Below are 11,167 nucleotides of genomic sequence, written 5' to 3'. Positions count from 1 at the left end.
ACTTGGGGTCACACTGGCCACTTAGTCTACATCTTAGACTCTAAACAAGGAACACACAAAAAAAAAAGTCCTACTGATAACAGGGATCCACTCGCATGTTCCTCCAAGGCATCAGTCTGGACCTCGGCCAATGGGGGCGAGTATGAGAAATCAGAAAATGAACGGGCCAATCGGTGACGGCGGTTCACTGTGGAGAGAAGGCGCAAGTGAATCCACATTATCTGTCTGGCTAATGCCGGGCCAATAAGACGCTGCCATTGAGGCATCACATGGTCACACCAATAGGACGCTGCCATTGAGGTATCACATGGTCACACCCAATAGTGTTGACACCATATTTGGACACGGTTGGTGACCACGGCGTCACCAACGCTCCACAACAAATATTTATAATATTCAGAATTTAGGCTCTCACGGATTGTGAGACTCAAATTGTTCTCCATTAGGCTCGTCAACCATTGTCCAATCCCCTGCCAACCTCACCACCTTCACATCCGGCATCACCTTATCACCCCAACGACGGCATCAGAGAGGCAGTGAGCAGCAGCTCAGCCATGGAGCGAGGAGGGCTCACGGAACCAGCCGTCCAGGCGACCGCGATGGGAGAGGACGGTCGTCACCACGGTAGCCCGGAGGAGGAGGTGGAGGACGCCAGCTGGCGGTCGGAGGCGACGCTCCGCCTGGTGGTGGAGCGTTTCAGCCAATTCCGCAATGGTGAGGAAGAGCGAAGCGGCCCGGCTGCCTCCGTCAGGAACCTTGGCTGGAACTTGGTGTTGAAGCCGCCGTCGCCGCCTTACTGGTCTTATAGACCCAAGGTTGTCTTGTGGCTACAATGTGCTGAGCCTGATTCAACGTTGTGGTCGTGCCAAGTCCAGGCAACGTTTAAGATTGTCAACCACAAAGACCAGAAGGAGTCCATCAGTCACACCGTAGGCCTTCGGTTCTCCAACAAAGTTAAGAAGGGTGGCGTTAATTTCTACTTTCTACTAATTTTCGCCTCGTGAAGGGCTTGATTGAGGATGACAAAGTCACTTTTGAAGTCTCTTTCCAGGCAGAGGCCCCTCACGGAGTTGGCTGGGACTCCAAGAAACACACGGGCTACGTGGGCCTGAAGAACCAGGGAGCAACCTGCTACATGAACAGCCTGTTGGAGACGCTGTTCTTCAGCAACCAGCTAAGACGGGCGGTGTACCTGATGCCCACAGAGGGGGATGACTCGTCCAAGAGCATTCCTCTCGCCCTGCAGAGGGTCTTCTATGAGCTGCAGCACAGCGACAAGCCTGTCAGCACCAGGAAACTCACCAAGTCCTTTGGGTGGGACACAATAGACAGCTTCATGCAACACAACGTCCAGGAGTTGTGCAGGGTGCTCCTGGACAACGTAGAGAACAAAATGAAAGGCACTTGTGTTGAGGGGACCATCCCCAAGCTCTTCAGAGGAAAGATGGTTTCTTACATCAAGTGTAAGCATGTGGACTACGGTTCAGAGAGGATAGAGGACTACTATGATATCCAGCTCAGCATCAAAGGAAAGAACATCTTTGAGACTTTCAAAGACTACGTAGCGACAGAACAGTTGGATGGAGACAACAAATATGATGCAGGAGAGCACGGCCTTCAGGAAGCAGAGAAGGGGGTGAAGTTCCTGACCTTCCCTCCCATTCTGCACCTGCAGCTGATGAGGTTCATGTACGACCCGCAGACCGACCAAAACCAAAAGATAAACGACAGGTTTGAGTTCCCGGAGCGACTGCCTCTGGATGAGTTTCTCCAGAAGGCCGACTGCAAGGACCCGGCAAACTACATCCTGCATGCGGTGCTGGTGCACAGCGGGGACAACCACGGAGGACACTATGTGGTTTATCTCAACCCCAAAGGAGACGGGAAATGGTATAAGTTTGATGACGATGTGGTGTCTCAGTGCAGCACAGAGAAAGCCACAGAACACAACTACAGCTTTCATGACGAAGACCTTTCGGTTCGCCACTGCACCAGCGCCTACATGTTGGTGTACGTCCGCGAGTCCAAGCTCGCCGAGGTTCTCCAGCCGGTGACGGATTCAGACATCCCCCAGCAGCTGGTGGAACGTCTGCAGGAGGAGATGAGGGTGGAGGAGCAGAGGAGGAAGGAGTTGCAGGAGGCTCGTCTCTACATGCAGGTCAACATAGTGACAGAGAAGCAGTTCTCTGGTCATCAGGGTCATGACATGTATGACGACAGTAAGGTGGACTACCAAAGGTTCAGGGTGCAGAAGAGCTCCAAGCTGCAGGAGTTCCTTGAGTTCCTTTCCCAGACAAAGGGTGTTCCTCAGGACCAGATGAGGCTGTGGTCCATGAAGATGATGAGGATGTCCCAAGCCAGACGTCCTGCACTGCTAGACAAGAACGACTTCAGCAGGTCGATGGAATCCTTGAGTGACCATGCGAGCGATTATTATCATCATAGCTCCAATGAGACCTGGACAATATTTCTGGAGACTGTGGATCCAGAGATTTGTGGGGCCACGTTACCCAAGTTTGACAAAAGGTGTGACTACATGGTGTTCTTGAAGATGTATGATCCCCAAACCAGAAGCATAACTTATTGTGGACATTTCTACACACCTAAATCCTGCAAAATACGAGAGCTTTTCCCCTTCATGTGTGAGAGAGCAGGATTTCCGGAGGAGACGAGCCTCATCGTCTATGAGGAAGTGAGGCCCAGCCTAAGAAAGCAGATACATAACTATGATTCTCCTCTTGACAAGGCTGTGGAAAAGCCTGTGGAAAAAGACACAGTCATCATCGTCTTCCAGAAGGACGACCCCGAGAATGACAGCAGCGATCACCTTCTGTGACAAGACCAACCCCAGTGACCTCGGCTTGGTGGTCACTCTCTCCAAGCGTATGAACCAAATGACGGTGGTGAAGACAGTAGCTCAGAAGTTGAACACAGACGGCATGATGCTACAGTTATTCACACTCTGTATGGACGGGTACTTCCCCATCAAATATAACCCTGAGGGAACGCTGCATGCAATGCTGCAACTACAGTCCTTCAAGCTACGACAGCAAAACAAATTCTACTACCAGCGGTTGAAGGTGAACATCGCAGACTTTGAGAACAGGAGGCGTTTCAAGGCCACGTGGCTGGACAGCCAGTTCAGAGAGGAGGAGATCAGCCTCTACCCTCACAAGGATGGCTGTGTGAGGGACCTGCTGGACCAGTGTAAAACATCGGCCCATCTCTCAGACAAAGGCTCTGGGAAACTCAGACTGTTGGAGATATGGAATCATAAGATTGACAAAGTGTACCAGGAGGACAAACGGCTAGATGATTCAGATTTCGACTATTTCCACTACTCTACTTTTCACATCCTCAGAATAGAGGAGATCCCAGTGGACCAGACAGACCTGGACAAGGACAAGGAGATGTTGATTCGAGTCGCTCACTTCAACAAGGCAAGCTACGACACTTTCGGAGTCCCCTTCCAATAACAAGTCCTACTGGAAGCATTATGTCTCCTTTCAACATTTTTGGGGCGTTATTTCGTCTTTCTCTGGTGTTGTTGGTGTTACTTCCATGATGTGTTCAAATGTTTTCTTAAACTATACACTCATAACAAGAATATGCCGCTCGACTGACTCTGTCTGTGCGACTGTGCGTCTGTTATGTTTCCAATGGGACTACAGTTCCGTGCAGCAGCGGCTGCTTCCGATACTCGCCGTTCAGGAGCTGCCGTTCCAGACTCTATATAGCATTCGGAGATTGTGGAATAGTTGTCTGGCTACGCGAAACTATTATCGCGATAATCAAAATATCCCCAACATCCATTATCCTGGGGAGGAACATTTGCCCAAAAAAAAAGAAAAAAGAAAACAGACGATCTACAAGCTAGACAGATAGATACCTTTATTATCCCAAGGGGGGAAATCAGTTGCCCAGAGGCAGCACAGCAGTATAAGGTTATTTACAAAGTTACAGAGAAGTATGAAAAAGATAAAAAGAAAAAACAAGAACAGAGTACAGAGCACAGTAAGTACAGTGAGAGCAAGGTACAACAAGAAATGGAACGAATAGTATATATATATATATATATATATATATAAATATATATATATACATAAAGTGTCCTAAAGCACAACTAGCAATATAATACAGTGCCCAGATCAACGTGACCATACACAAAGTGTCCTAAGCACAACTATCAACATAATACAGTGCCCAAATCAAAGTGACCATAACAGTCAATGCTAGTTAGTGCTAGCCTGATAAATCAGCCCGCACATTACCACCCCCTGTTGGTGGGTGGTGTGTAGTGTGGACTGACCCCGGAGATTAAATAATTTATTTCTTCTCGCCCGAAGAGCGGGCGAAGTGAATGGGCCAATCAGGGCTGTAGACTTGGGGCACGTGGTAGGCTGGTCCGGTCCCAGCCCCCCCCCCCCAGCTCCCTCCCTTCAGAGCTCTTCTGCCCACGTGAGAGTCCCTAGTGGACTCTGATTGGTGCTCTTCTGCCCACGTGAGTCGCTAGTGGACTCTGATGGCGGAGTCAGCCAGACGCCCGCTCGACTCGAATTATTTTAATAAACTATACAATAGTGCCGTTTCATTACGTTTTAATACCATTTTGCACTAACCCAAACATGCAATCATATAATATGTTATGAGAAATAACGTATTTTTGCAATGTCACGCCACGTCGCCGTCGGGGGCTCTAAGCGTGTGTGTGTATGTGTGTGTGTGTGTGTGTGTGTGTGTGTGTGTGTGTGTGTGTGTGTATGTGTGTGTGTGTGTGTGTGTGTGTGTGTGTGACGTCAATAGGCTTTAGCCCACCCCCCCCCAGAAGTAGAATGTCTCCTCGAAGGAGACTCTTTCCCAAAACGAAGTGAAACGTAGTGTGTGAAGAGTCTGACGCTTGCAGTCAGGCAAAGTTAGTGCAACAAGTATCTCACCATCATCTCAAACACAGGCAGAAATACAAAAAAAAAACTACTAACACAACCTAATAGTTCAGTGTCCAAGGTCAGAGCGATAAAACAACTAGCAAAAGAAAAAGAAAAAAGAAAGGGTGATGCCGCAAGACGCACAAGAGCACCCTCCCTGGAAGGTCGTTAGAGGTCAGAGTCAGTGCAGATATAGTTCCAGTAAAGGAAAAAAAAAAAGGCTACCGTCGTCCTACGTTAGGAAGGTAGTCCTTGTCAATCGACCGTTGTGTGTCTCGTTGTACAGCTTGAGAGCAGCCGGTACAAAAGACTTTCCCAGTCTCTCGCATCTCTGTCCTGGGTAGATGAAACGGTCATTTCCTCTCTCACTCCAGTAACTGAAGATCTCAAGATGGAGGGGGTGGGAGGAGTTGTTCAAGATGGAGTCCAGCTTCCTAGCCGTTCGCACTCTGGCTACTTCCTCCACCCCCTGCAAAGAAGACCCAACAACAGAGCCCGCTTTCCTCACCAGTCTATTTAGGTTAAAGGTGTTGCCCGCTCTGTTGTTGCCACCCCAGCAGGTTATTCCAAAAAAGAGGACACTTGCCATGACAGACTGGTAGAACATTTGTAGCATCCTATTGCACACGCCAAACGATCTCAGTCTTCTCAGGAAGAACAGCCTGTTTTTCCCCTTGCTGTGAATCGCCTCCGCGTTGTTCGACCAGTCCAGTGAACTGTTCAGGTGCACTCCTAGGAATATGTAGTGGTCCACAAACTCCACCACCTCTCCATTAATGGTGCTTGGCACCGGGGGGACTCTCTTGGAAGTGCGGAAGTCCACCACCATCTCCTTGGTCTTGCTCGCGTTGAGCCTGAGGTGGTTGGCCTCGCTCCACTGCACAAAGTCCCTAACCACACCATCGTGCTCAGCCGTGTTGTCACCCGAGATCTGGCTGACCACCACGGTATCATCTGATAACTTCTGCAGATGACAGGTCTTGGAGTTGAAGCAGAAATCCAATGTATAGAGAGTGAACAGAAAAAGTGAGAGCACAGTACCCTGAGGGGCACCCGTATTGCTCACACCGCATTGCAACGAGCCACGTTGTGAGCTTGTAGATCGGCTATTTTTTTTACAAAGAGATGAAAGAGTGAAAAATACACATACTGTAGTTATTTCCAGGTGTGTTTTGCCAGTTCAGCCTATAGAGCTTTTAAAAGGTAAATTGAATCGAAAAAAAGGTTAATGGATCCCAGTGCATGACGGAGGCACTGCTCAAAAGTAAAAGAGCGCCCACACCCTAGGTGGGGTTGATGAAAGGGCCTTTCTGTGTGGAGCTTGCATGTTCTCCCTGTGTCTCCTAGGGTTGATACCCTCACAAAAACATGCAGTAATCCTGGTCTCTATACTGCCTCCCTCTGGCCAGCCGGGGCACCTGATGGAGGGGAAAGGAACTGTTCATTCTGGACCACCCACGGCTCTACAAGCAGCTCAGGGTAAGTCAATTAATAAAAAAAAAATTGTTTTGGATTGAACATATCCCGAACATGTTCAGGATAGGCACAGAATGAGTTAAAAATAAATGAAACAAGTTATCAAAAAAACACGGCCTGCTCAAGTATTAGGAGGGTAATATCACCAGAAAAAATAATGGGTGTTCTTAATGAATCTATCATGGTTAAAATGGAGTTTGAAGTTACAATGGGTGTGTATGGGGAGAAGCCCTGGACAGGGAGGGTCTGATAACATTTACATCAAATATCTAAATATTGAATGAAGCAAATTAAAATCTGTTTAGGGTGTTCATAAAAGCCTGATGAGATGATAAAATTACCAAGTTTTTTTAAAAGTGAAAAAAACCCTTTAACTCTGCCCACCTTTGACGCCATTTTAGTTTATTTAGTCGAATGAACTCTTATGCTATTTAGCCGACTAAAACAGATCTGAAACTTTTAAGGTGACTAAAATATGACTAAAACTAAATGGCAGACAGACCAGACAGACAGACAGACAGACAGACAGACAGACAGACAGACAGACAGCTTATCCGTCTGGTTTGTAAATTACAGGGTGGTTATGCAGGGATGGGAGCATTTAGGAGAAACCATCGTGACGGCATGGTTGAGTGGTAAACCAGAACCGCTAAACCCTGAAAACCATCTCTGTTTCACTTCTGATGTCCCACTAATTACAGAATGGTTAAGATCGACCACATACATTATAATACACAAAGTACGGAGACCAACTCGGGTCTGTTTCAGTAAGAGGGTAAAGTGGTTAACACTTAAACCGAGGTCCAACTAGGGGGCTTGTAGATTGAGGAGCTTGTAGATAGGGCTGTCACAATTATTACATAATCGCCTAATCGTGATTATTTGACATTATCGCAATTATTTTGTCATAATCGTCATAATCGTGAATGTTGAAAAATGTCCGAAATAGTGGAAATAGCAGATCTACAAGCTCACAACGCGTTGCGAACTCGCGATGCGACGCATTGTGAGCTTGAAGATCGGCTATTTCCACTATCAAAGTAATTTTTTAAGTAGTAAGTTGTCAAATATGTCAGTAATTTCTTTGTATATTTAGGTTATGTGTCATATCTACCATGTACAACTTCAAAGCCTAAAAGCCAAACAGAAATGTAATTATCAACGACAAAAACACAATTAAATCGTTAATCGCCAATTATCTGAGTGACAATTAATCGTCATTTGAAATGTCATAACGTGACAGCCCTACTTGTAGATTGGCTATGTCTGCTGAATGTTCATCCTATTCTTGCCAACTCATGTTCAACACAGCCGGGGGGGGGCTGTGGCTCAGGAGGTAGAGCAGGTTTTGGCCAATGATTCGTGGCCCGGCGGTTCAAATCCCGGCTCCTCCTGTCCACATGTCGAAGAGTCCTTGAGCAAGACTCTGAACCCCTAGTTGCTCCCGGTGAGTTGGTTGGTGCCTTGCATGGTTTCCTCTGCCATCAGCGTATGAATGTAAGGCACAATCTATGTAAAGCACCTTGGATACACCCTGTAGACATATATGCCTTCCGGTTGGTTCCAAGATTTCTAGCGGAAGTGCTGCGTTTAACGGAAGTTACGTTAGGGGAAAACCGGGGAAGCTCACACGCCGGAAGTTGAACGCTTTCTGCCTTATATTGTCAACAGGCTTTTCTCTTCGCAGAGGAGTAAAGCCTGGCTATGCGAGGCTACCTTGGATAAAGGCGCTATACAAATGCACCATTTAACTATGACATGCTTAGTTTTGGCTCTGTTGGGTTGCATTTATAAATGGAGCTATTTCACTTCATGCAATAATAAGGGAAAACTTTATTCCTCTCTTTTAAAATTACTAATCACCCCTTGTGTTATTATTATTTTTGTGCGTATGTTCTGTCAAAAAATCAATACAAATATTGAAAGAGAATTGTTCGTGTCTGTGTGTGTGTGTGTGTGTGTGTGTGTGTGTGTGTGTGTGTGTGTGTGTGTGTGTGTGTGTGCGTGCGTGCGTGCATGCATGTGACCTCTAACATCTCGGTGCTCTGGTAGCTTCGCCTCTGCTGATCTGCATACATGGCTGACCTCTGACCTCTCTACCAGAGGATGACCAACGCTTGTTAATTAATTTGACTGCCATAGGCTAATCATATTTTATTTACCTGATTTTCAATGGTGCGGACGATCCCGTTCACGGCCGTTCAAAGTCTTTCCTTTCACACGGAGAAGAACAAATACAGCCGCGATGATCTGTGCGTAAGCTATGGTCCATATAGAAAACAGGCCGTTTTGACCAAACAAGCCATATGGGAAAAGAAGTAGAGATATATCCATGTTTCTGCAGCTAGTTCGTGTACAATGCAATGGTAACCGGAAGTCCGCGGAATACTATTCCCGCTAGGAATCACTGGGAATTTAATTTTTTTCGCTCACTCGCGGCAAAAGGTGAGTGTTAAAATGTTTACTCCTTTCTATTGTGTTAGCGATTTTGATTTCAGTGGGTGGGGGCATGCGTACAAGTGGCTGAATATGTCTTTTTTTTTTACACAATACAAGTCGGCAATGTATTCTTTATTACTATTTACAGTAACACTACTAGCCTCCATAAGTCACATCTGCCCATGAAAGATTGCGGTGCATCTTGGGAAATCAAAATAGCTAAAATGATAGACAGTGCAGTAATTGAAAACATTTTAACGCTCATCTTTTCTTTTCTCTAATTACAATCTAAAACATGAACCCTTGTTGTAAAAAAAGTTGTCCTTTAAGTTCACAACACTGATCCGTCAATCTGGAACAGATGATGGGGGCACGGTGGTGCAGTGGTTAGCGCTTCGCCTCACAGCTAGAAGGTCCTGGGTTTGATTCCCGCCGGGGGACGCTGTGGGTGCTGGGGGCGTGTTTCTCCCTCCGCGTCATCAGCGCCCACACCCTAGGTGGGGTTGGCGATAGGGCCTTTCTGTGTGGAGTTTGCATGTTCTCCCCGTGTCTCCTTGGGTTGATACCCTCACAAAAACATGCAGTAATCCTGGTCTCAATAATGCCTCCCCCTGGCCAGCTGGGGCGCTTGATGGAGGGGAAAGGAACTGGTTGGAATAACGTGTTCCTTCCACGCGCTACGTCCATCCCGGGGAAAATCCCCCCTGTCAGGTGAAAAGAAACAACCTGGACTACTCATGTATTGAAGGAAGCATGAGGTCAGTCCGTTGTCTCCCCAGGCGCGGCAGAGGGAGAGCAGAGCCCAGGATTACATAGGCAATTGGCACTGGGTGAAAAAAATGGGTTGCAAAATCGTGGGATAAAAATTATGAAATTAAAAAAAAAAATAATAATCTGGAACAGATGATTTTCATATGGCGGTTGTCTGCATTCATGCTGTGGTCTCTGGTGTGAAAAGGTCCGACAACCACTGGTTTAGTATGCGGTTGTAATTGTTGCAATTGAGGAAGACATTATATTACGGTATGTTATTATGATTGGTTATACGCAGTGGTTGAAAAAGTACTATTTTTTTACTTAAGTAAAAGTATCAATATTGCAATACAGAAAAAGTCTGGAAGTAAAAAAAATGCTTTAGTAAAAATACAAAAGCATTTAGCATCAAAAAAGTACAAAAGTAGAAAGTATTCATTATGCTATGATTCATTATCTACAAGCTCACAATGTGTCACAATGCAACGCATTGTGAGCTTGTAGATCGGCTATTTTCAGATGGCCGAAATGTATACAGAGCTGAAGTGGTTAATGTATGTTTTGTAATAATAATCCAAATCTACAAAGTAACTAGTAACTAAAGTTTTCAAATAGTGGAGTAAAAGGGTTGCCTCTGAAATGTAGTGTAGAAATAATTGGAAATTGGAAATACTCAAGTAAAGTACACATACCTCAAAATTGTACTAAAATTTTACTTAACCCTTAAGTTCTGTTCAGATTCACTACACCTTCGTTCTGTTCGGGTCATTTTGACCCGGGGGACATTTGGTTTAAAAAAAACAACACTAATATACATTTTAACTTAACAAATCATCATGATACATTGACTTTGACTCAATACCAAACAATTCATGTGATATATATGGTAAATGTTTGCATTTCTGCTTTGCTATATCACATTAAACACTGAACGAGCTAGGCGTTTTTACTGATTTAGCTGGAATTCATGTAAAAAACTACTTTATTTAATACTGGGCAATATTGCTCATGCTTATAGGAAAAAATGAAAATCAGACAGGGGGGCTTCGTGTCTGTGTTTTGGCACAATACTGTGTATTTCTGTGCATAATTATGTGCTTCCGGGTCAAAATGACCCGAACAGCACTTAAGGTTCAAAAAATATGAGGGGGGTGTAGCATGGGTGTAGTGCAAAAATATTTTTTTTACACGTTCATCTCAGAAGAATCTTTAAGGCCAGTGAGTTTCAGGTGGAAAAAATTTAAACTTCTACCTTTTTTTTTTTAATGAAAATGTAAAACGGGTCAAAATGACCCGAACAGAACTTAAGGGTTAAAGGAGTAGTTCACCCCCCAAATGACTTTTATTCCTATTGATTACTCATAATACTTTTTGGGTTTTTGTCGCATTCCTAAGAAAAAATTTAGATTATAGTCAATTTATCCCCATTGATTCCGGATGGGGACCCAAATGCACTCGAGTCCCCATTCGGAATCAATGGGGCAAGTTCTTAGTAACTTACAGTAACACCACCACTGGTTTGCATAACCTTGTTTTCAATACATTTTGTTGTTGATATTATTCATCTGTCTCCT

The 11,167-nt window shown here is 45.3% G+C and overlaps 1 pseudogene across 1 annotated transcript; it reads left to right on the top strand.

Annotated features, from left to right (window-relative positions):
- Positions 1 to 554: 554 nt before the first annotated feature.
- LOC308297466 (ubiquitin carboxyl-terminal hydrolase 7-like) lies at positions 555 to 3,476 on the top strand (annotated as a pseudogene). Its single transcript has one exon. The product of its transcript is annotated as a ubiquitin carboxyl-terminal hydrolase 7-like (transcript).
- Positions 3,477 to 11,167: the final 7,691 nt, after the last annotated feature.

The sequence above is a fragment of the Nannobrachium achirus genome (assembly GCF_963921795.1).
Source record: "Nannobrachium achirus genome assembly, chromosome: 13".
Classification (NCBI taxonomy): Eukaryota; Metazoa; Chordata; class Actinopteri; order Myctophiformes; family Myctophidae; genus Nannobrachium; species Nannobrachium achirus.
The sequence above is the reverse complement of the archived record's forward strand: the minus strand, read 5'-3'. Positions and strand labels throughout refer to the sequence as shown.